This window comes from Tasmannia lanceolata, unplaced genomic scaffold (genome assembly GCF_043159265.1).
Source record: "Tasmannia lanceolata isolate RefF3 unplaced genomic scaffold, GAP_Taslan_0.1 ptg000009l, whole genome shotgun sequence".
In the NCBI taxonomy this organism is placed as follows: Eukaryota; Viridiplantae; Streptophyta; class Magnoliopsida; order Canellales; family Winteraceae; genus Tasmannia; species Tasmannia lanceolata.
The window spans coordinates 81,761-108,271 of record NW_027518686.1 but is presented as its reverse complement, the minus strand read 5'-3'; the positions used below and the strand labels follow the sequence as shown (position 1 = coordinate 108,271).

Here is a 26,511-nt window from a genome sequence, read left to right as displayed (position 1 = left end):
ATGCCCGGTCAAGGGGGAAAACTTTCCTGTGCATCTTCTTCCTAAACCCTTCCTTGACATTGCTGTGGAAGATTCCCTGGGAGTCCTTTACCCTCGAAAATAATGTTGTGGCTCTCCTGTTTCATTGTGTGCTTGCTGCCTAGCTTGTTCTCCTCTTCTGAGGTAGTCAGACTCATAGACCACAGTGTTAGCTATTATTTTGCTGCTCTTTTGATTTATTGGCTTTTGTATTGTTGGGAGCTTGTTCCCTTCTTGCTGGCCTTTGAGCCTCCTTAACTCTTGTACTTTTCTTTTTTTTTAATGCATCTGGTCGGGGTCTTGCCTAACCCCAATTACTTACCAAAAAAAAAAAGATGATTGCAATTGAAGTGTTTTTTTTTTAAAGAAAAAGTCTACTGAAACAGAAAGAGAGCACAACGAATCTAGAGCAGTTTTATTAAAATGGGTAATGCCTAGTTCAATATATTTAGCCTTATTAAATTCTAAGAAAAGGCTCTTTGATGGCTGCTGGAATGCCTATGAAAAATTATTAATCTTTGAGCCATTTGCATAATTCTACTGAATTCTATGGTCACATGCTTGGAAAGGATGTTTATTCTACATTTGCATGCTTTGGTAACATGTTGGGTGTATCCATTTAATCTGTTGAGTTTTGAAACCTTGATTATATCGTTGAGTTTTGAAACCTTGCTTATATCATTGTCTGGGTTGTGGGCTTTTGGAAATAAAGTGCAAATATTCAATTTTAAAGTCATGCTAATGTACTCTCTTGCATCTTTGTGTGGGGGTATTTGGGATGAAATCTTTAGACTACTAGTAAAAAGTGCATGTGCCTTGCACGTGGGACTGATGGCAATATAACAAATAGAGAAGTTTTAGACATCAAAAAGAAAGAAGAAAATCATACATATGTATACTTCTAGGAAATATGCGAAGCTGATTGCAAGCAAACCTGCACATGTATCAGTGGTCACCAAGCAAGTTAATAAACCTTGAGATTCCATAAAGATGGAACTTTGCATAAAGCATAAACACCGAAATTTTGCTTGTTCGATGTCTGTTCTTCTATGAAAATATGAATATTAGTGATATAAATTCTCGATGTTTTGCAAGTGCGAATTTATACAAATTAACTTTTAGTAGTAGCTCCTCTTCTAATTTTCATATCTCTCATCTTGAGATATTCAAGGTAAAGATAGAGAATAGAAACACAGGTGACATCATTGGTAACATATCGGTTCCTTTGAAATATAGGTGATCATAATCCCCAACAACCAACATAATCCCCTACGGTCAACAAAGACAACAAATGTGAAATGATTCATAACATTATTCTGATATCTGTTTTACTTTGAATTGAAGGAATGGATGAGGTGAAGGTCATGTAATGAAATTTTTTATCTCAATTCAAACACCATGTGTAATCCGTCAATGGATGTAACATACGATTTACTCTTTTCAAAGTTTATCCAAGGGTAGGAACTCGATGAACAAAAAATAAAGTGAAAAGAAATTCAAATTTTCTTGATTTTAAATAATTAGAGAATTGAATTAAGAAGCAAATTCCAAATATTGAACCAAGAATTGAATTATAATGAGCGCCAATTTTCGGTTCATTGCCATCCACAGAAAATACCATATTCAACACTACCATAAGAGTTCAAGTAGATACTCTTACGATGAGGCTTTGGCAAGTTATGAATTCATCAAGCCTCTTGACGAATGTCATATGATATTAAGGAGATGCATTTTGTCTTTAATGGCATATTTGCTGCTTCTTGAACTTTTTTAATTAGCTTGTGCAAAGTTAACTCAGTAAAGGTTTGAAGTTACAGAGAATAAAATTAAATAGAATACAAGAAACAAAATGGAGGGGAAGTTATAGTGAATGCAAATTTAAGAAAGGAAATAGAGACACATACAATCCAGAAAATAGTTGATAGCTAAAGGAGCATCTTTGAAAGATACATGTGCAATCCCAAAGTCATAGATCTTTATTTTGAAATCTGCATTCGAAAGGATATTTTTCGGACTCAAATCTCACATGATATGGATGAAGAATTTGGGAACCGAGATATAATGAAGTCAAAATTGAAACATGCAGTGAGGTCACACTTCTTTGGACACCGCTTGGAGGAGTCCCTATTTCAATTTTAGCATAATACAACCTAAAACCGTCCAAATAAGAAATCAATCCCTTAAAAAAACAAACAGATAATTAAATAAAGACAAAATTAAATTCTGCTCTAAAAAGAAGAAAAAAATGATACATGATCTTTGAAATCCTCAAGCAATCATACTAGTCAAAGGCATGTACCTGTGACAGCAACATTAACATGGTATTATCCAATGTTATAAAAATTTGTTGTGAGATCAAAGTATCTGGCCCACAACTTGCTTAAAAGCTACAACTGAGATTTGGACTAACGAACAAAGCTGAGACCAACAAAGCAGAGTAAAGAAATGAAAAGAAAAATGTCCAGCCCACAACTTGCTTAAAAGCTAGTTAATCTTCTAAGCTCTATGAATTCACTTGTCCTTAGGTCTTAAAAACCATGTCCAATATGATCTGCAAATACATAAAAGCATGGCATTAAAGGGGCACAAGGGGTTATTTGACAGTTGAAGCCACTTTTCAATCATGTAAATTGAAATATGAGCTTCACATGAATTTGATTGTGTTTACAGTTTTTCATAAATGGTGGGAGTTTCTAAAGCTTTTGTCTTGTAATGTAGTGTAATAAATTCCAATGTGAGGTCAGCAGGCGTGGTTCGCGGGTTTTATTAACATCGTAATGATAGAGATGGAAGAAAATGACAGATGAAAATAGTGTAAAACCCTCTTTGAAAGAGGTATAACAATGATACAGATGGAGAAGAAAGGGGGAAGATTTTGAGTAGTGATCACCAAGCCTCTTGTCCATGATGCTGAACCTCTTATTCATATTAGACCAAATTGGTGTGGCCCATCTGACCAACGACCTGTCTTCTGGTGTCATGTTCTGGTCTAGTGCTCTGCTACCAGTTAAAATGTCCATTAATATATTGTCAAAGGTATAGACATCGCTTTTTGGTGTCAAATATCCTTAAGATATCCTTAAGATGAATAAAACCAGCTTTAGGAAACCATACATATAAGGAATTTGCTAGGGTCCATCGCAAAAGGCATTTCACAGCTGGTCTATCGCATGTCAAAACAACCATCTCATGAATGAAGACAACGGCTTTTGTCTCCATTCACGAGGTGGCTGATCTGACATGCAACGGACCAGCCACGAAATACCTTTTGCGATGGACGCTAGCAATTCCCTAAATATAAACATATATACTTGTAGAATGGCAAGGTTGCAAGCTGCATCGAATAGGATATAATCATCCATGCTGAACTTATTTCTGCTGTGAGAACAAAGGGAAACAACCGAATAAGAAAACATGTCAGGAGCTAAAAATACATGTTTTATATTTAATGTAAGTACTAAACAGGAAATGATTGCATAATCATAAATATGATAGGCTTCAGAAATCTGCACGTCCTGGTCTACCTTCATTCTAAATTGCATATGTTGTTCTCGAGACTAATTTTTCTTCCTTTTATTTTTCCTAGGCCAGCAAGATTCCCAATAATGTTAAAAGTTTTATTTTAAAATATTTAAAATGATGGATTTATTTTCTATTTCTATCTAGAGTTTCCAAAACTGCAGATATGTTCTCCAAAATAATCTGCTGCCCATGGAGCCATTGGAAAAACACCTAACAAGCTTGTCATTGCAGCAAAGGGCCTCTTTTAAGCCACCCACCAATCATCTTATATACAGTTTCACATTGAAGCAAACACTTTTACATACATAAATCAAATGAAGAAAACCCACTCCACAGAGCTAACTTTGCTTTAGCTCCAACGAACAACCATACATATCTCTAACAAAAAATGGATTTTTTGATGGAAATGAAATCTTCATTTGATCCTCAGAAGTGAAATCCGCAAAGAAGGCAAGAACCCAAATTGTTCTCTCTCTTCTGCCATGAATCGTTCAAGGGTCTCCTATAGATTGTAGCTGAATATGAATATGAGGAGTTTGATAACCGATTTGCAAAATTTCTATTACATCTGAATTATAGATCAGTAAAAAGCCAATAACGCTAACCTGTCCATCACTAAGAATGTTTTCAAAGAAATATGTTTTCAAAGAAATGAAAACTTACTCAACCCAATTAGTCCTGATACTTTGATTTCATATTTCTTGTAAATATGAAATGTAACATACCTAGGAATATAACTAGTATACAATGGACACTTCACTTCGTTGAAGAGCTGCTATGTATTCCCAAACTTGCGTTCAAATATCAATCTAAATTTGATTATAATCTCCAAAATTAAGGACTTCGAACATCATATGATCATAACAGTAACAAATTCATCCATAACCTCCAAACTTAAGAACTTTGATGTCAAATAATCATAGTTCAATACAGAGCTTTCATAACTCGCCTAAAACACCACTCATTATGGCTCTAATCTCATGGGAAACAGTTGCCAATAATTGCAGAAGATGTAGTAGCTCCACTAAATATCATAAACCAGATGAGAATAAGATGAAGATTTATAATATGAAGTCAGGTCTTGAAAATAATAGTGTCTGCTATCCTAACTATTCGACAATATATGTGAATTTACGAAATGCAAATATCAACTACCAGAATGGAAATTCCTTGGGTCTTCATGATCCCTTGTCCATGGATGCTGGCGGTGCATACTCTATCGGATTGTCTTTCCTGAAAAACAAAGCATACAATATGTAAGCAAACTATGCTACTTTACTTTGAAATAAGTTTGTTAAAATTGATACAAAGGAATGAACTGAAGAGCCATTTTAGAAAATATAATACATTGTTCATCAACCATGTCTGTAAGCTAGTAAACAAAAATCATAAACCCCTCATGGAAGGCAAAACAATTCAATTGCAGAATAATATGATACAATCCAACTGCAGAAATTAAAAATTAAAGAACTTCCTATCAACCAATTGCAGAATAGTATGATACAATATATCAAATTTCACTCCGTCCTCCGCAAGTTTGACCCCCTCCCCCCTCCTCGGCTCCTATCTCACAAACATTTTGTCAACTAAATATCAGAAAGGAGAACAACATTTACATAAAACCTCAAAGATAAAATATGCAACTCCTTCGTAGAAACAAAAGTGTAGGAATCCTAAAACTGTCTTTTGCCAAAAAAAAAAAAAAACCACTAAAGTGTAGGAATTTGTCATATGTACATAACTCAAAATGATAAGATCTTGTAGACAAAGAAATCAAATTATTTCAGTTTATACATTTTTCAGGTGGCTGATACTTCAAATTTCATTGAAATTATTTTTTAATTTGGTAAATTCGTCAAAATAAATGGGATAAAGAACTCAAAATTAAAACCAGCAACAAAATGAAAAATGCAAAAATTTAGTGGGATTTCTCATGCTCTCTGTATGCTTTCTCCACTCCTTACTTATTGTTCTCTTCATTAAAAGGTCAACACAGATTTCCATTCCCATCTCATCTCTTATTCTCTTACAGTTGCAGAGAGACTTGACTAACCTTGATGTTTACATCGAAAGTTCCAGATTGGAGAGATGGAGCAGCAGTGGCACATGAAGAATATAAAAAGGAAAAAATCAAAATATTCCACCAAATCATCTGCATAGAAAGAAATTCAAAACAGAGATCAAATTAGGTTAGGAAAAAGAAAGAAAAACAGAAAAAAAGGGAGAAGGCAAGCACCCCAATTCAAAAATAGACCCTCTTGCAAATGCCAAGGAGATCAGGCGGTGTACACAGAATGCCGAACATTCAAAAATCCTACTGTGATGGAATAGAGCTTCGGAAGCTAAAAAACCCTCGCAAGATGGAAGAGAGCTCGAGAAGAAGAACTACACCCGGGTGGAGGTTTTGTTTAAATCCGTTTGTAATGGATTCATTCAATGAGAAAGTGGGAGTGTGGGACACGTATTTGCTGCCGGAGAAACCAAAGGAAGCACATGAAAAACATAACATGACGCGTGACATTGGGAGACTACACAGCTGGCGGGATTTCTACACAAATCTTTCAGAAGGCAAAATGGCGTAAATGCCCTCTTGAAATCGGACATATGGAAGATTTAGGAAAACTCATTATGGGATACACACGGAAATAGGAAGGAACAAAGCACCTGACGAATTTTCATCATCCAAAGTTTTTTAGATGCATGTGGAGGGGCAAAGAAGGAGGCTGGTATGACGAGAATACCCTGCAAAAGTGGGACATATTTGGAAGTTTACAAAATGAAAGGCAGGACGTAGATGGAATTTTGACTAAAGATGGTTGACGAAATTTCTAGGTTTAGGCTTTTAGAGTAGTAAAGATTAGCCATCAGTCCTTTGCGTAGATCTGTTAAAGAATTCAAGATCATTATTAGAACTTAATATAAGATGGATCATGAAGAAATGGTTTTGATGAAATAATTAGAGCATGATAGCAATTATGTTGGTATTCTGGCATGTCAATTAATGATATAGTCTATAATTGTTATCTTCAATTACATGAACTGAATTTTTCATCCCACTATCCCTCTTTTATTTGGTCTGCATGAGATTGTTTCAAATCTTTACTCCATGTCATTGTCTCTTTTATTCTCTCCCGAACTTTGTTTTAATATCAGATGTGTGTGAACTCAGGAATTCTATCAATTTCCGTACACCTTCTTCTTGTCGGGTTACGGCTATGACGGAATGCTTCTTGAGCCAACCCGTTCCCTTTCTGCCTTAGAGTTTTCACAGGTTAAGGGATTTCTTCCTCTTTAGAGTCTGTCGTAGAGAGTTTAGGAGTCTGTCCAACCTTCATAGAGCTATAGGATTCCGTCCTACCCCTATAGAGTTTAGGAGTCTATCCTACCCTCTATAGAGTTTAGGAATCTATCATGCCGCCATAGAGTTTAGGAATATGTCCTACCCCTATACAGTTTAGGAGTCTGTCCCCCCCCCCCCCCCCACATATAGAATTTAGGAGTCTGCCCTACCCCTATAGAGTTTAGGAGTCTGTCCTATCCCTCTATATTATTTAGGAGTCTGTCCAACCGTCATAGAGTTTAGGATTCTGTAATTTCATCTTTCAGAGTCAGTCTTTGCATGTTCCTAAGTTTCGTAGTTTAGAAAATTTCTGAACTACGGATGTCTTGATCCCTAGCTGAAGGGTACGTAGGCAGCTCAGGCTTGCAGCTGGCATCCTGAGTTCAGTTACAACTTCAAAAACTTCTATAGCTTCGAAACCTTTCAAACCTTCTAAAAATAAAAAAATTCTTCAAAATAACCTTGCAAATCATTTTTCAAAAGATCTTCCCATAGAGTTAGGAGTCTGTCCTAGACGTGTGGGGTGTCTTAGAGTTAGGAGTCTGTCCTGGATGTTTTGATTTGCTGTGTCTTGTCGTGTGAATGTTTAGAGTTAAGAGGCCTCGACTCGTGGTCGGTTGGACACTTAGTCGATCCGATGGCTAGACTAGAAAGCACTTAGATAGCCCATGGTTTTCCTTAGGACACACAGCCTAGTCACACATAAGGTGTAGGGCCCACCTGCATTAGTTAGGGCATATAGGGAGTCCTAAAAATTACCATTCCCTTGAACTTAAGAAATCACTCAAGAAACTTTAAAAACTAGTCGAGTTTAGTTGATCGAGTCTAGGATAGCGGTCCTAGATGGTTAGGCATTGTAGTTTAGAATAGGCCGCCGAACTACGTTGACTCTGATTCTTCCCGAGGCCGGGATACGTAGAGCAGCCGCGATGGACGGACATCCTGGTCCGAGTCAAGTATCACATTAGAGTCTAGGGTTGTCGTGTTGAGTCGTGTGTGGAGTCGTGTTGTGTTGTGTGTTTTGCCGTGTTTTCTTACTTTCATGTACAGACCCTATACCTTTAGCTTTAGCATGCATATGTTTGCCCATCAGAACTTAGACACCAATTAGGCATGACACTCATAACCTAGCTATTCTTAGGTGGCATGTCTTTCATTTCTTTTTGTGTGTGCTTATTATTCCTCTCCGAGACATGCATGATTAGCTAGACGTTATCTCGGGGATATTCGTTCCCATTTCACATGATTTTCGCCCAAAACTCTTCAAGGTTAATAATAAATGGCATAAGAGACCAGGTGCTTGCACTTAGGCGAATTGGGGGAGCCTAACCCCTTCCTCATTCCTCATTAGGCACGGGCATTTTGTATCTCTGGTTATTTGTTGCGACAGAGCATAGTATGGGATCCAAGGCCCACTTCCTTGGATGTCGACTATTTCTTTGTTTAAGGTACGCCTCGAATCTGGGCTAGTCCCCGAATTGAGAGGTATCTCACTTTACATCACCGCTCATACTGTGAGGGGCACTCTTTCGAGAGTTCCTTGGCAGAGTTCTCCTTCACGTGGATGATCTAGAGACTTTCTGGGGGCTCGTCCCCCGCCTCTCTCTGATTGGGGTCCACAACAGCCCATGATGAGCTCCCTTATTCTCATGTCCTCCATTTTTCACTTGGTTATCATCCACCTTCCCACGATTGGCACCTATAGTGCCAAATCCTTGAATCAATCCAATCAGATGGTGTTTTGATAATTCGGCTGTCTTGATAATTTGGTCCAACTCGATCGATTAGAATTAAAGATAAACATGCTCTAATGGGAAAATCTTCAATAACCGCCCATCCTTTTAGGCTCTAATATATGCATGTTGCTCTACACGTCCATCAAATGCTAGCATGACATATAGTTTTTGACCCCAAATGAACTGATACTCAACAACTCAGTCTTTTATGACCGACTAAACCCAAAAGTGGGTGTTAACACTACAAGAGAGGAAATCAAGAAGGGGTTGTTGAAATGGTTGTAAAGAAGTGATTTGGAAATCGATCAAGTGTTGGATCGATTGAGGTGCCTATTGTAATCTTTACTTCTTGATAAGTGAAATATGTATCTGGATCTCCCCTGGATATAGGACTTTATGTCAGATCACGTAAATCGAATGTGTGTTCTTTGTGGGTTACTATTGTGTGCTTGTTTTACCCTGCTCTTGATTTCGGGTTTTGGTCGGACCTTTGTCCGTCAATTTTCTAAACTTCCACAATTATTTTAGTTTAATCTTATTTTTAGGGTTTAAACCTAAATGGATAAAATCCCCACCTTTAACGGTTTGACGGCTTCTATGAGAATGGTTCACTGTTCAGGATAAATTTTAGAAAACTGTTGAGGATAAATTCACCCCTTGCTAGACGTCATTCGTCTTCAGGATAAATCACCCCCATTCTGAACGTTATTTCTCTTTAAGATAAATCACTCCATTCTAACCATGACCAGTTCTCACGGGTGACGCACTTACGATTAAAAAAGTATGTAACTAAAAATACCAGTTCATTATACTTCTTTAATTTCAAAATATGCCATTACACTTGTCTTATTCTTTTAATTCAACTGACATGCTTTCATGATATGCAAAACCATGCCTTAATAGCTTTTAGAGAAGTTGGCTAGCAAATCACTTATTAGTATTAAAATTCATAAATCAGTCGTCTTCTTCACTTTCCAGTTTTAAACCTGAAACTAATTTTTGGAAATTACCAGAAATGCCATCGACTTTGGAAACTCAGTTCTCACTCTCCAACCGTCAGATCTATGCGAAACTTTAATGGGAGATTCATTGGTCGGAGAGGAATACAAAACTATCGGCGGATAGCCAGAAAATATCGCCGTTAGCCAGCGGCAATGAATTTTCGGCAGCCTCCAAATGACCACAAATAACCCAAAACTTGATTTTCTTTGAAATTCAAAGCCTACAACCTATGACTCTGATACCAAATGTTATTTTAAACATTAACTTAATGATCCCTTTGGATCTTGGGCAGTTAAAAACAAAGAAAATCCTAATTAAACGAGATGGGTTAAAAATTCCTTGAGCCATTGTCGCTCCTCCTTGGTGTGTAATTGTTAAAGATTTTTCAAAATCAAGTGTTTTTGGTCATTGGAAAATATTTCCTTTAAGTGTGTTTTGGAAAAAGAAAAACTTTTCTTTGGAAATAGTTGCTTTTTGCAAGACAAAGAGAATAGTGTAATGTAGTTGAAAAGATAGTCCCAAATCGGATGAGAGAAAAGAAAGAGAAGGGCTTATAAAGCACTACACTTTTCTATTACTTGTTTGATTGCACATTGGGTTGAACCCATGGTTGGACCAGCGGGATGGTGCAACGCACCGTTCGCGCACGCGCACGTGCGGCGTGGGCAATGGGCTATAGGGCGCATAGTGGCGCTTTATTGGCGCTTTTTTAGGCGCACTTTGCACTTTGCTATCCCAATTCATAAAATGCACAAAAACAGGAATTGAACTTGAGAATGATTTATCACTACATTGTGAGACAAATATCCAATTTATATGCCCTTCCCTCCCTTTTTTGCAAGAACCAATAGTATCATTAAACACCTAACCTATACAATCAAAATTATAATTTATGAACTGACCAAGGATGATTATTGACAAATTTCAAGTGGAGATCATAAACCTGCATAGATCTTTTGAAAATTATAACAAAATTCAAGCAAATCATAATCATCTTGTTTAAGAAAATCATCATAAGTTCCAACAAGATCAGGATCTTATTTTATCAAACAAGCATTATTCAGAAATTACCATTAAACCTGAGAAATAATAAGAATCCAGTAGAATTTCTGAGAAAAAGCAGAAAAGCAGAGTACTTACCTTTCTTTTCAGAGTGATAGAGCAAAGGACTAACTCAAATACACCGTAGATGATGAAATTGGCACCAAAAGTCCTCCGAATGTTTGATCCTCTTTTTCTTTTTTCCTTTTTTTTTCGCCGCTGACTGTAGATCAGAAGAACAACTGATTCCACCTTGAACCTTGTATACTTGCTTATAAGCCAACAAATCTGCCAATTCTCCTTCAAAACCTTGCTGAAATTCTGGTGAGATAAGAAATCATACTTCTAGACCTCTTCTCCTTCCTTCCTCTACTCTCTTCAATTTGATTATTACAGAATAATGATCCACCACAAAATCGTGTAATCCTCCAAGGAAAATGAAGAAATAGGGTAAAGCTAAGGGAAAAGGTTAGGGTTGCTAATGGAGATGAAATAGTGGAAATTGAGAAGACAAAGCACAGATCTGAAGCTATGAGGTGATGAATTATTTATTCCTCTTGGATCTTTCCAAATCCGAAACTCTCTCTGCAATTCCTTTTGGATCTGATTAGGATTATGCTTGAAATCTCCTATAAAAGCTCTTGAACTGTTGCAATCTCTTGGATCTAACAAAACGGAGAAGAAAAGACTTGATCGGAGCACAAGTTAGGGTTTCTAAACCAATTCATGGTTCTATGGTTGAATTAAAAAAAAAACTTCAAGAGAATCAAATAGGATTGGAAAATCAAAGTATGTGAGAAGGATAAACATGAGCACAAAGAAAATAGGCTGATCAGAAATCGATCTTGGCGGAAAACATAGAATCTGGCCGGAGAAGAAGGGATAAGAGTTAGGGTTTCGGTTCGGTTTTCTCTCCCTCTCTCTTTCTGAAATTTTTTTTTTTTTAAAAATGAACTTAAGTTCATATTTATAGGCAAAAAGGGGAAATGATATTGGCACAACTAATTGATGGGCGCGTGGTTTTTGCGCGAATTTTTGATAAACGCACAACCAAATCGTGTCCTATTCGAACCCTGATATACACCGTTCCAGGATAATTCACCCCCATTTTTCTGAATTTGCACTACGACTTTGCTCGACTCGTTCGCTATGCAAACACGCATGGATTTCGACAAAATTTTGCAGGGACCTAGCTGGGACCCTAACCTAGCTTAGGGTGAAGTTTGGGACCCTAATTCATTCATTTGATTGAATTTTGCACAAAATTGGATGGTTTAGGGCACAGTCAAAATGGGGTGTCTACAAGACCATACACTTCATTTTCAAAAATATGGGTGGGGCCTACAATTGGACCTTAATGTTATTGCACGAACCACACTATAGGATGATCCAAACCATGGACGGGTTGGATCATCCTATGGTGTGGACCGTACACTTCATTTGAAAAATATGGGTGGGGTCTACGATTGGGCCATAATGTTACTATACGACCAACTCCATAGGATGATCCAAACCATCCCTTTGATGGGCCACAATGTAAATAGGTTGTGCCCCAAAAATCATTTCCATAGGATGATCGCAACCCTCCAATCTATAGAGGTTGCATAATATGTAGTTTCTATTTAGATCAGAGGGGTAGGATCAGCCTATAAAAATTATATCTTGGGACACAACCTATTTACGTTGTACGCCATCAAATGGACGGTTTGATCGTCCTATGGTGTGGCGTTCATTTTGAAAAGTATGGGCATGGCACGTTTCCGGTTTCCTGTTGGGCCCACCAACTGTTCCCGTTGGTGAGAGAGAGAGAGAGAGGTTGGGAAACACGCCATATACGTTAAGTCTAACGTTTAGACGTTTGAGTTTTCAAATTGAGAGCATTTTCGTTCGAAACCCACCCAAACCTGTCAACATCACTTCAAATTGGTAATTTAGAAAACACCCCTCCTGCCATGTCATAGTCAGTACAAAGCCCTTTTTTTTAGTCATTTAAGTTCACAAAGGCACGCTTTTTCTTGCTTGGGTGACCCAATTGTAGTCTAAATGTGTAGTCATGATTCTCATGAATACAATAAAGTGGGGCTTACTCAGGGAAGAAAAGGGAGACAAAAATATGACGTCAAGATTAATTAGGGGTGCAACTTGGGCGGGCTCAACCCAAACCCGACAGGTTCAACCCGGGAAAAAGTCGGGTTGGGTTGAGTTTGGGTCGGGTTCGGGTTGGGTTTTCTCAACCCGGGTTGAGTTCGGGTTGAGGGCTTGGGCAACCCGACCCGACCCGAGTGAACCCTACATTTTTAATATTTTTTAAAATTTTTTAAGCTAAAAATCTCAGGTTGAAGTCGGGTTGGGTTCGGGTTGAACCTTGTCGGGTTGGAACTTGGGTCGGGTCTAGTTCGGGTTCACCAAATGGTTGCTCGGGCGGGTTGGCCTCAACCCGACCCGAGTTGCACCCTTAGTCAAGAACCCAAGAACCCAATATAAAGGGAAATGATATCAACACAACCATGTTTTTCTTAATTGTACTAACTCATCTTCTCTTTTATTATTTAAAGAGCTGTCAAGGTTCCCAATTAATTAAGAAAAGTTACGCTAAATTTGTGCAATTATTAAAACATGAGAGTTGCATAAGAGAGCAGCAAAATAGTCCCAGATTTTGTCTCTTTCATTCAACAGACGCTCCGCGAAATGCATTATGCCATGGACGCTAGCAAATCCTTTAAAACATGGTAGCGTCAATATCAGTAGCTACAACGTCCAAAACTACCACTTTGTTGGTCCTCACACTGCTTACGTTATCCTCCAAACAAAGGAATAGATTACTCGGACAAAAAATCCGTAGTCCAAACTCCAAAGGGACCCTAAAAAAACGTTCAAAACGCCATCTTGAATACTCTCCCCCACATAAAACACGTGCATGGCCGCGTAGGATAACACTGCACATAGAGCCCTCCGCGTAAGCACTACTCAGATACAAGCAAAAATCAACCACAAAAAGGCTCAAAAGATCAGATGCTTCACAAACACAAGGAGAGGCATCAAGCTCTCCCTTTCCCATCTCCCGCGAATGCTAGGCGGCCATCATGGTATTTACCTTAACTCACGTCATCTCCGGCAGCGAAAATGGCCAAAGTGCCCCATTCGAATTCCAATTCCAATTTGCCTCCTATTGACATTCCAACGAGTTCTACACCAGAACAGACTAGTCTTTCGTTCTTGTCTCTTCGTCCTTCGTTCTCGTCTTTTGGGTTACCACCTAAAATATTGTGAATGGCCCCTTGATTTTGGAAAACTAAAATCCTCAATATCTTTTAAACTAAAACCTACTTCCTCTCTAACATCAAAACACAAGAGAGTTTACCAAGTTTCTGAATCTCTTATTCCCCCACCCATTTCGTTTTAGATGGATATAATTTAGTTGAAGGATTTGAATTTTGAAAGATATGCTAATTGAAGGAAATTCACTTAGCCGACCCCAACTAGTTTGGGACAAAGGCTTTGTTGATGTTTGTGATGTATGCTAATTAGAGGAAACTTCTCAAAAGCTTAAATCCTTACTACTTATCTCCAAAAACCCAAAATAGTCAAAAGCCCTTTTTGATAACGACACCCCTTACAAGTTTTATAAACTTAAGCTCGGTTTGAAAATGGCACTCCATAGTAGGGATGCAACTTGGTTCGGGTTCAACCTGATTTTGGCTCAAGTTGGGTTGGCATTTTCTGGGGTTGGGTTGGGAAAAACCAACCCGGTTTAAATTCGGGTTGGGTTAGGGTTGAGGCCTTGGCAACCCAACCCAACCCGAACCTGACCTCCGTCTTCTAATTTTATCATGATTTTCTAAGGATTATGTTTTCTTTTTTGTATTTTTCTGTTTGACCTTACATGAAACCGATCCCAACCCGACTCAACTCGACCCGATCTGATCTGGACCGTTGGATCTAGACGATTGTGGATCGGTCTAGTGGGTGGGCCGAATAGTTCAAAGGCCCATCAAGCCCAAGCCCAGTGTCGAATAGTTCGATTGGGTTGGGCTTTGATTCGAGCACAACGGTCGGCCCAACGGGCCCAGTGCTCCAACGGTCAGTGGGTGCGATCCATTGAGTTGTGTCCCTTCCCAACAATCAAGGATCTAAAGGGTGCGATCTGTACCATAGATGGATCATCTAACGGTTAGATGGGAGGACGGGAATTTAAATATCCCAACAGACTCTCTAGGATTGATCTGGTTCGTTGAATCGCGTATGGGCGCGATCTAACGGCCAGAATTCAAACCGATCTGGAAAGACTCTATACAGGGGTGCTTTTCACACTGAAAAGACACCAGAGGCTCTATAAAAGTTGCAGAACCCAACCATTTCAAAAAACAATCGAATTTACCCATTTCTGGATAAATTCTTAAGACTTCTAGTGCATTATACTCTCTTTCTTGCTCCCACCAAAATTCGTTTTACTAAACTATTGTTTTATTGTTTATCTAATTACTGTTATACTGCAGTAACAGAAATTAGACTGATTCTCTCAGGCTTGTAAGATTCTAAGGGCATTTCGGATTTGACTCCGCTTGTGCATAGCGTCGTCAAATTAGTAGGACATTCCTACTGGCTTCATTGTATCTTGGAGGCAGTTCGCGGATCCCCTTTGCCCACTTCTAGTGGGGGCGAAATCTGTCTTAAGGAAAGCGATTTCGCGCCTTGAAGCAAACTGGTTACTGCTTTTTCTTTCCAACAGATACAGAATTATTTCACTAACAATCTTAAGACAGATTTTTCTTTGCTTCAATGGCGTTGTACTCAATCCGTCAAATGTCCCAAGACTTTGTCAAACTTGAGCGATTTGACAAAGGGAATTTCAAGCGATGGCAGAAGAAGTTGCACTTCATCCTTACGTCGCTCAAAGTAGTTCGAGTTCTCACATTCCCAAGGCCGACAACAGTTGAAAATGAGACATTAGCGCAGGCTCGTGCAAGAATGAAATGGGAACAAGATGATTACATCTGCAAAGGGCACATCCTCAATGCTATGTCGGATACTTTGTTCGACATATATCAGGGAATGGGATCGGCAAGTGAGATTTGGAACGCACTCGAAGCGAAGTACATGGCGGAGGATGCTAGCAGCAAAAAATTCTCTGTGAGTCGTTTCCTGAATTATCGCATGGTAGATGATAGACCTGTTATTGATCAACTGCATGAAATCCAACACATGGTGAGTCAAATTCATTTGCAAGGCATTTTACTTGATGATTCCTTTATAATTTCGTCGATTATTGACAAACTTCCCCCAAGTTGGAAAGAATTTAGAAAAAGTCTTAAACATAAGAAAGAGGAGATTTCTCTTGATGACTTGGCTCTATGCCTCAGGATTGAGGAAGAGTCAAGGATTAGAGATCATAAAGATGATCATGAGAATTCTTCCTCTAAGATACACTTGGTGGAAAATGTCAATAAACCAAACCAACAAGGGAAAGGCAATCGGAAGAGAAACAAACACCCTGACAAGAAGAATAATAAGAATAAGAAAAGGAAGGGTGCTTGTTTCAATTGTGGCAAACCAGGCCACTACAAGAGTGAATGTCGACTTCTTAAAGATAAGAAGTCGGGAACACCAACAGACAACAACAAGTTTGTGGCCATGATTTCAGAAGCAAATATTCTTGAAGATGGCAATGATTGGTGGATTGACTCGGGTGCGACGAGGCATGTCTGCAAAGACAGGAATCTGTTTTCGACCTATGAAACGATTGAAGATGGAAGTGTCCTTTACATGGGCAATTCGTCGACGGCAGAAGTCAAAGGAAGAGGCAAAGTAGAACTGGAATTTACATCCGGCAAGCGCCTCACTCTTACCGATGTCTTTCATGTACCTGAAGTGCGAAAGAATTTAGTTTCTGGAAGCATTCTTAACAAGAATGGCTTCAAGCTCGTATTTGAATCTGACAAATTCATTCTTTCTAAGGGGGGTACCTTTGTTGGAAAGGGATATATGTATGAAGGGATGTTTAAACTCAATATCAATAAAGTGAATGTCTTTGCTTATGTTGTTGACTCTTTATCTTTATGGCATAATCGTTTAGGACATGTTAATACTAGGAAAATGCATGATATGGTTAAGTTAGATTTAATTTCAAAATGTGAAATTGATTTAGTAGATAAATGCAAAATATGTATGCAAACTAAATTAACAACTAAACCATTTCCCTCAGTAGATAGAACTTCTAATCTGTTAGACCTTGTACATAGCGATGTATGCGATATACATAGTGTTCCTACCAAGGGAGGTAAAAAGTATTTTGTTACTTTTATAGATGATTTTACTAAATTTTGCTATGTATATTTACTTAGTCATAAAGATGAAGTGTTGGAAAAGTTTAAGGTTTATAAAACAGAAGTAGAAAACCAATGTGAAACATGCATTAAATGCCTTAGATCTGATAGGGGTGGTGAATACCATTTCCCTCTTTTCTGTGAATCAGTGGGCATAGTTCATGAAACTTCTGCCCCTTATACACCACAGCAAAATGGTGTAGCAGAAAGAAAAAATAGAACTTTAACTGAAATGGTTAATGCTATGCTTGTTAATTCTGGTTTGAATAAAAGTTTTTGGGGTGAAGCATTACTTACTGCTTGTTACATATTGAATAGGGTACCAAGTAAAAAGAATAATGTAACCCCTTATGAGCTTTGGAAGAAAAGAAAACCAAACTTGAATTATCTTAAAGTTTGGGGTTGTAGAGCCATTGTTAAAGTTCCTAAACCCAAATTAAGAAAATTAGGTGAGAAGGGTATAGAGTGTATTTTTTTTAGGATATGCTAGCCATAGTAAGGCATATAGGTTTCTAGTTATAGAACCTAATGATTTTCTACAAATTAATACAATAATTGAATCTAGAGATGCCTTCTTCTATGAGAATATGTTCACTTCAATTCCAAAAGAAGTTCAGCCTAGTAATACTGTGGAACTTTCTTTAGAACCACAAACAAAAGATGGTGAACCTAGTGAAATAAGAAGAAGTAAAAGAGATAGAAGTGAAAAGAGTTTTGGTCCTGACTTTGTTACTTACCTAGTAGAAGGGACAAGAGAAAAACTCAAATCTTCTATAATGTTAGATTTAAATGTAGAAAGTGACCCTCAAACCTATACGGAAGCTATAAAGTCACAGGATGTCGCTTTTTGGAAAGAAGCAATTAATGACGAAATTGATTCTATTATGGGTAATAAGACTTGGTATTTAGTTGATCTACCACCTGGATCTAAACCTATTGGGTGTAAGTGGATCTTCAAAAAGAAGATCAAAGTAGATGGAACTATAGAAAAGTTTAAAGCTAGGTTAGTTGCCAAAGGGTTTACTCAAAAACCCGGAATTGATTATTTTGATACATATGCACCCGTTGCTAGGATTTCTACCATTAGAGTCTTGATTGCTCTTGCTTCCATATACAAACTTCACATTCACCAAATGGATGTTAAAACAACATTCTTAAATGGTGAACTTGATGAAGAAGTGTATATGGAACAACCTGAAGGTTTCATTTTACCTGGTCAAGAGCATAAAGTCTGTAAATTAGTCAAATCTTTATATGGCCTAAAGCAAGCTCCTAAGCAATGGCATGAAAGATTTGATAAGGTGTTAGTCTCTAATGGTTATAGAATTCATGAGTCAGATAAATGTGTATATAGTAACTTTAAAGGTGGTAGTGGTGTTATTATATGTTTATATGTTGATAATATGTTAATATTTAGTACAGATTTTGAATGTATTCAAAGTACTAAATTATTTTTATCTCAAAACTTTGATATGAAAGATATGGGTGAAGCAGATGTGATCTTGGGTATAAGAATCATAAGACATAACAGTAGTTTGATTCTAACCCAGTCACATTATATTGAAAAAGTTCTTAAAAAGTTTAATCATTTTGATTGTTCACCTGCTTCAACTCCTTTTGATCCTAGTGGGAAGTTATATCTTAATTCTGGAAGGACTATTTCTCAACTAGGGTATGCTAGTGTGATTGGTAGCCTTATGTATGCTATGACCTGTACTAGGCCAGACATAGCATTTGCTGTGGGTAAGCTTAGTAGGTTTACCAGTAATCCAAATTTCTCTCATTGGAATGCAGTCTATAGAGTATTAAAATATTTTAAGAAAACTATAGACTATGGTTTGTGTTATGGTGGGTATCCAACTGTAATAGAAGGATACACTGACGCTAGTTGGATAACTGAGCGTATAGATCATACATCAACCAGTGGGTGGATTTTCACCCTTGGTGGGGGAGCAGTCTCCTGGGCCTCTAAGAAACAAACATGCATTTCAACATCCACTATGGAAGCAGAGTTTATAGCTCTGGCAGCATGTTGTAAAGAGGCGGAATGGCTTCGGAATTTGTTATTAGAAATTCCGTTATGGCCTAATCCTATGCCATCGATTTATGTCCACTGTGATAGTCAGGCCACACTATCAAGGGCATATAATCACGTTTATAATGGTAAGTCCAGGCATATAGGACTTAGACACAGTACTGTGAGAGAGTTACTTACTAATGGAGTAGTAACTATTGATTTTGTGAGATCAAGCCAAAATTTGGCTGATCCATTTACTAAAGCTCTTGCGAGAGATATGGTGTGTAAAACATCATTAGGGATGGAGTTAAAGCCATTACCAAATAGTCACCAATGATGGAACCTCGACTCAACACTTGAATAAATATCAAGTCTTGAGTTCAATGAGTCAAAGTACATCATATGGAGTGATTGCAAGCACTATAATATATATTATATTTCCATCCCAAGGTAAAGTGCTTGGTACCTGTAATGTATAAAAGGGAAAGGCTGAGCATTTGAGCTCTTAATAGACTTATAACAAAGTGTTGGAGTGTTATAGTTACAGGGGCACTCTTGATAAGTCTACCTATGTGAGTGTGGGAGTGGTGCCGCTTCCTATGAGACCTGGCTAGTTTCTAGAGCACTCATGAAACCAAGATATAGACACAAGGCCAATTCATGTGTCGGTTTTTTAGAAATTGCTTAAAGAGATAAATTCTTATGTGTGAGATGTGTCCGGTTAACCAAATAGAATCGCTAGTTCAAAGACATGTCTACTATGCAATTCTGGTTAACTTTGATGTGTTTTCACTAAGTAAAGGTTCAAATCGAAAGATACCTTTATTTATGCATACAAATTCCAAGCCTGATGAGAAAATCTTTTTTGATTTTGAAAATGGTGGGGGATTGTTAAAGATTTTTCAAAATCAAGTGTTTTTGGTCAAAACAATTTTTGGAAAATATTTTCTTTAAGTGTGTTTTGGAAAAAGAAAAACTTTTCTTTAGAAATAGTTGCTTTTTGCAAGAGAAAGAGAATAGTGTAATGTAGTTGAAAAGATAGTCCCAAATCGGATGAGAGAAAAGAAAGAGAAAGGCTTATAAAGCACTACACTTTTCTATTACTTGTTTGATTGCACATTGGGTTGAACCCATGGTTGGACCCGCGGGACGGTGCAACGCACCGTTCGCGCAAGCGCACGCGCACGTGCGGCGTGGGCAATGGGCTATAGGGCGCATAGTGGCGCTTTATTGGCACTTTTTTAGGCGCACTTTGCACTTCGCACGCCGCATCGTAGCGAGGAGCGATTGGAGCCTTTAATTTTTCCAGATCTGATCTGGACCGTTGGATCTAGACGATTGTGGATCGGTCTAGTGGGTGGGCCGAATAGTTCAAAGGCCCATCAAGCCCAACCCCAGTGTCGAATAGTTCGATTGGGTTGGGCTTTGATTCGAGCACAACGGTTGGCCCAACGGGCCCAGTGCTCCAACGGTCAGTGGGTGCGATCCATTGAGTTGTGTCCCTTCCCAACGGTCAAGGATCTAAGGGGCGCGATCTGTACCATAGATGGATCATCTAACGGTTAGATGGGAAGACGGGAATTTAAATATCCCAACAGACTCTCTAGGATTGATCTGGTTCGTTGAATCGCATATGGGCGCGAACTAACGGCCAGAATTCAAACTGATCTGGAAAGACTCTATACAGGGGTGCTTTTCACACTGAAAAGACACCAGAGGCTCTATAAAAGTTGCAGAACCCAACCATTTCAAAAAACAATCGAATTTACCCATTTCTGGATAAATTCTTAAGACTTCTAGTGCATTATACTCTCTTTCTTGCTCCCACCAAAATTCGTTTTACTAAACTATTTTCTTATTGTTTATCTAATTACTGTTATACTGCAGTAACAGAAATTAGACTGATTCTCTCAGGCTTGTAAGATTCTAAGGGCATTTCGGATTTGACTCCGCTTGTGCATAGCGTCGTCAAATTAGTAGGACATTCCTACTGGCTTCATTGTATCTTGGAGGCAGTTCGCGGATCCCCTTTGCACACTTCTAGTGGGGGCGAAATCTGTCTTAAGGAAAGTGATTTCGCGCCTTGAAGCAAACTGGTTACTGCTTTTTCTTTCCAACAGATACAGAATTATTTCACTAACAGTAATCCGAGGATCATCGTAGCTTTTCCGAGCACGGCGAAGGGCCCAGAAACGCCCCTTGTTCTTCTCTTCATTATCCCTACCATTAGGCTTATCGGAAACCTCCTTTTATGTATTTTCTCATCAAAGAGAAAAACACTTTTCATGGTAAGAGGAAGAGGGACCAATAGTCTATATTTATAGGCTAAGAGAGCTCTCATAGAACTTTCTAAGCTTAGCCAAATTCGTTTGGCATCTTAAGCACAATAATAGCAAGCCACTTAATGCAATTTTGGAGCCTAAGATTCATTCCAAACCTAGATGATTAGTTTCCAACTTAAAGGCTTGCCTAAATGCAAGGCCACACCTAAGGTTAGCAAGTCTCTAAGATAGAAACTTCAAACCACCAAAAGGCTCAAAAGATCAGAATCTTCACAGCCACAAGGAGAGACATCAAACTCCCTCTTCCCAATCTCCAGCGAGCGCGAGACCGAGATCATGTTATCCGCCTTCACCCGGGTTATCTCCGGCACTGACAATGCCGGAAGTTCTACTAGTCATTTGCCATTTTCTGGCGGAGCTGAGACTTGCCAATATTGCGGTATCGACCGGTTGCTTGGGTTGCCAATTATTCACAGAAAATGAGAAGAAGTATCGGGGGTTCGACAGAGACCGTGGGGTAAATGGGCTGCAGAGATTAGGGACCCCGTAGAGCGGTTCGAGTCTGGTTAGACACATTTGACACTGCGGAAGATGCCGCTAGGGCTAATGATAATGCGGCGATCGAATTATGTGGGCCCCGAGGCTCAATTTTCCTTTCCCTGAAAACCCACCACAAGAACAGTATAATCAAGAAGAACAAGAACAAGAACAACAACGATTGGCTTATGAACATCCTATTCTTGAAGTATTACAGCCACCGGTAATACTTGAAAGCCAGCTAGAGAATGTGTTTCCTGGGATGGACGAATTTGAGGATTGGATGGGAATGGAAGTGGAGGAATTCCCTATATTCACTTCAACTTCTACTACTAGTTCTAGTTGTAGTACTGGAATGGGCTTTCCACCTCCATGACAGAGCTTCCATTTTTAAATTTCTTAACGGTCCATCACCCTCCATGACAAGTTATTTATTTATTTATTTCAACCAGCATGAGAACTGTTTCACTTATGGGAACATATTTTACCAGTAAAAAAGGGTCAAAGTCTGCCACATTCACCTTGGTGTGAATCATCCTACATACATACAGGGGTGCGAATTTATCGTCACCCTAAGTAAATATTTTTTTGAAGGAATGATAGAATGAAGGGCGCCCTTGCAAAAATAGCTTCAAAGGTGCCCCTATTGGTTAATTTCTACAAAAGTGCATTTATGGTGGCGCCTAAAAAAGCGGAAACCGCCAACAGAAGCGCCCTTGAAACTGATTTTTGAAAGGGCGCCCTTCATTCTGTCATTCCTCCTTTTTCGCACTTCAAAAACAGTTTCTTTGACATTTATCCATGGTCTTCTCTACTCTTTTTAGGAAGATAATTAACTTTCTAAAGACAATTAAATATTAATCTTCCTTGTCATGAATTAGGGATTTAATATTATTAGCCAAAGGGTTCACGCCATCAGTGGACATAAAACAGAAAAGACAAGATAAGTTTGTGCACTTATCAAAACATGGTAGGGCCAATATCTTTAGCTAAAGCGTGTGTGCCAACAGTGGTTGTAAAGCTGTAATTTTTTATGAAACGGTATTTTTGTCATTATAAGATATGTAAATAATCTATTATAAAATGATGAAGCAGAACACAATTATACTATAAGAGATTATTTTTATAATTAGAGATTGTCACAATCAGTTGCAATAATTGCAATCAGTTGTCCAATAATCTTAAACGAACAGGGCCTTAGAAAACCGTCGGTAATTAAAAAGTTTTAGTGACGTTCACGGAACGTTGGTAAAATACCCGAGGCATATTCTTTTTGGCCGGGGCCCGGGAATAATTCGTCACTGTCGTTCCATGTACGAACGTCTGTGCATATAGCCGTTTTTTTCTAAAACGCCGGAATAAGAACGTCGGTAATAGTCCTTTTCCTCGTAGGGGAACGTGCGCGCGCGGGAAATATCACTTCCCTTTTTTTCCAAATAAAAGTTAATGAAGGCTCGCCTTTCGAAAACAAGGATCAGTCCACCAATCCTTGAGTGCAATCGACCTTGAAATTATAAAAGTTCACGAAGGTCCCCTTTTTCTTCGTGGGATCACCCATCTGTAGTCTTAAAGTGTAGTCATAAATACACTAAAGTGGGGCTTACCCAAGGAAGAAGAGGGGGACAAAAATATGACGTCAAGGACCGCGTCCTTGGTCCCCCTGTTCACATAATCCTCCCACAAAAGAACAGGTAACTAAGACAAAAAGTGCAAAGGGCCAACTAAGCAGTCCCAAGTGAACTAAGTGGTGTAAGACCAAAAATTCAAAGGGCTGACTAAGCAGTCCCCAAGTGCCAACTAAGCGGTGTCATCCTACGCCGAAGCACTCTCTACTTATAAATACCCCTCATTACCCTATTCCAATAGCTCGCTCTCCAACATAAGAATACCTCACTCTCTCCAACATAGGAAAGAAAGAGAGCAATGAGGAAAGCAAAAGGCAAAGCAAAATCAACCACCAAAAGGCTCAAAAGATCAGAATCTTCAGAAACACAAGGGGAAACATCAAACTCCCCATTTCCAATCTCCAGTGAGCGTGAAGCAGAGATCATGGCATTTGCCTTCACCCGGGTAATCTCCGACGGAGATAATGCAGGAAGTTCTACTAGTCTTTTGCCATTTTTCGGCATAGCCGAGACTTGTGAACAATGTGGTATAAATGGTTGCTTGGGGTGCCATCTTTTCACAGCCCAAGCAGAAAATAAGAAGAAGTATCGGGGCGTTCGACAGAGGCCGTGGGGCAAATGGGCTGCCGAGATTAGAGACCCCCGAAGAGCGGTACGAGTCTGGTTGGGCACATTTGACACTGCAGAAGATGCCGCTAGGGCTTATGACAATGCCGCGATTGAATTCCGTGGGCCACGTGCAAAGCTCAATTTTCCTTTCGCTGAAAACCCACCACAAGAATTGTATAATCAGACATTGCCTAATGAACATCCAAATCTTGAAGTATCTTTTCCTTTTCAGATCGACTTTCCGGTGCCAGAACCAGTGGCGCCGGCACCGGTAATACCTGATAGCCAGATAGAAAATGAGTTTCCTGAGATAGATGAATTTGAGGATTGAGGATTGGATGAGAATGGAAGTGGAAGAATTTCTTATATTCACTGCTACTGCTGCTGCTGCTGCTGCTGCTATTACTGCAACTACATAGTACTGAAATGGGCTTTCCACCTCCATGACAGAGCTTCCATTTTTAAATTTTTAACAGTTCATCACCCTCCATGACAAGTTATTTATTTATTTATTTTAGCCTGCATGAGAACTGTTTCACTTATGGGAATATATTTTAATTCATTATATAATAAAAAGAGTTTATTTTTTATTTTTTTAAATCAATGATAAATTAGTCTTTTTTCGTGCTTTAAAAAGAGTTTCTTTGACAATTATCCATGGTTGGAGTCACAGCTCGCTTCTTCTCTACTCTTTTCTCTGTTTAAAGTCAAGTTTCTAGATGAAGTCAACAAAGTACAGGAAGATAATTAAGTTTCAGAAGAAAAAGGGGATTTCTTTCGAATGAAAGGAACCTAAGAATCTGGATCATGGGTGTGATCCCTCTCCTTAGTTTTACCCAAAATAAATGAACGATCTAACCATGCTAAGAGATTCAAAACATAAAAAATGAAAGCAAAATCACCATCCTAGACTAGACTAGCTTGGTTTCTATTCCAACCATAGATCAAAAAGAGAGAAAGAAAACATACTATACCCTCATGATCAAGAAGGAGGACAAAAATCTTGCTTGTCGATCAAGCCCAGAGCCTCCCCTCTTGCTTTTTGCTTACACATTTTCTCCAAGAACCACCCTTTGTCCTCATCATCAAGAGACCCTTTCCTGGCTTTTGATGGTCCACGTATATCCTACCATGTCATTGAGAGATCCTTTTCTGGTTTTTGATCGGTCCACACTCCACATATATCCCAACCTTATCATGTCCACAATAAATAGGGGAGATAAATCTCATAAATAGGATCTTCTTTCTTTTGGACTTTAACCTTGGTTTCCCAAGCTCCTCAACCCCACCACACATACAACGCTTAAAAATGAGTTTGATCTCTTAGCTTTTTAAACCGACCACCAAATAGTTAAATTCTTCAACAAAGTAAATTAAGAATTTACGTTGTTTTATCGTTTGGCAGACAAACATTTTGGGCGGAATCACTCCTTGTAGGATAAATTCCAGGGGATGATATTTTCACCCCCCTTCAGTACACATTCGCCCCTTTTATAACGTCATTTGTCGTCAAAAAACATTAAAGTTGTCTACTTTTAACACCTATTATTCCATGATTTCTTAGATCTTTATAAGATCACTCAAAATATCCTTATGTGATCATGTCGAGACACTCGTAGTATCATCGTGGCACTTCTATTGGGCCGAACCACAACACACAGTGAGCTCTCGCAACGAGACAAGTGAAAATGAACCTGGCACTAGGAATTCCATCACTTTTGGACATAATAGAATTCCAAACCTGATTATTTATTTGCAACTTCCTTATACCACCCAAAACAACAATCTAAGGAGATTACATAATTAAAGTTGGCCATTAAATATAGGGAATTGATATTTCCGCTCCCCTTTTATACCAATCCACTCCAAGTTGGAGTGGATTGGTCTGAAAGGGGAGCGGAAATATCCAAAGCATAGGGGAATTGATATTTCCGCTCCACTTTTAGATCAATCCACTCCAACTCACTTTTAGACCAATCCACTCCAAGTTGGAGTGGATTGGTCTAAAAGTGGAGCAGAAATATCAGCTCCCTAAATATAAGATCCAACAAAGTATTTATATTATAAAATACAACATCTCATTCACATGCTTAGAGGCTATAATTCTGAAAATTTTCAAACACATACACAAAATTACATATGAGCAATGACCTTCCGTTGGGCAGATCAAAACCCTTACGCAATTTGCAAGATTGCAAACTAGCTCTTACTGTGTAATACATATGTAAGCCTCTCAATTTGTACCTCACGTCCAATTAGGATCCTTTGAAAACTTTGTTGCGTGAATCCAAAGAATCATTTACATATAGGCACAAAAATCTTTTATGTGAATAATGAGCATGCATAAACTATAGTTGGGTACACAAGGAAAACTAAATAGATACACGTGAAACAACAGTGTTAATCCACGGCCAACCAATAATGCAACTCACAAGATTTCAATCCATTCAAAGTTCATT

General features: G+C 38.6%; 1 long non-coding RNA gene across 20 annotated transcripts; it reads right to left on the bottom strand.

The window, feature by feature from the left end:
* Positions 1 to 836: 836 nt before the first annotated feature.
* On the bottom strand, positions 837 to 25,334 carry LOC143885794 (uncharacterized). 20 transcript variants are annotated; one of them, XR_013253605.1, is made up of 5 exons: positions 25,027 to 25,334; positions 5,594 to 5,692; positions 4,696 to 4,773; positions 1,923 to 2,569; positions 837 to 1,287 (listed from the first exon to the last, which is right to left on the bottom strand). It is a non-coding gene; the product is annotated as an uncharacterized LOC143885794 (long non-coding RNA). The 20 variants fall into 20 exon arrangements; XR_013253600.1 differs by lacking the exons at positions 837 to 1,287; positions 1,923 to 2,569 and adding exons at positions 2,578 to 3,396; positions 5,777 to 6,422 and having other exon boundaries at positions 25,022 to 25,334; XR_013253601.1 differs by lacking the exons at positions 837 to 1,287; positions 1,923 to 2,569 and adding exons at positions 2,578 to 3,396; positions 5,777 to 6,422.
* Positions 25,335 to 26,511: the final 1,177 nt, after the last annotated feature.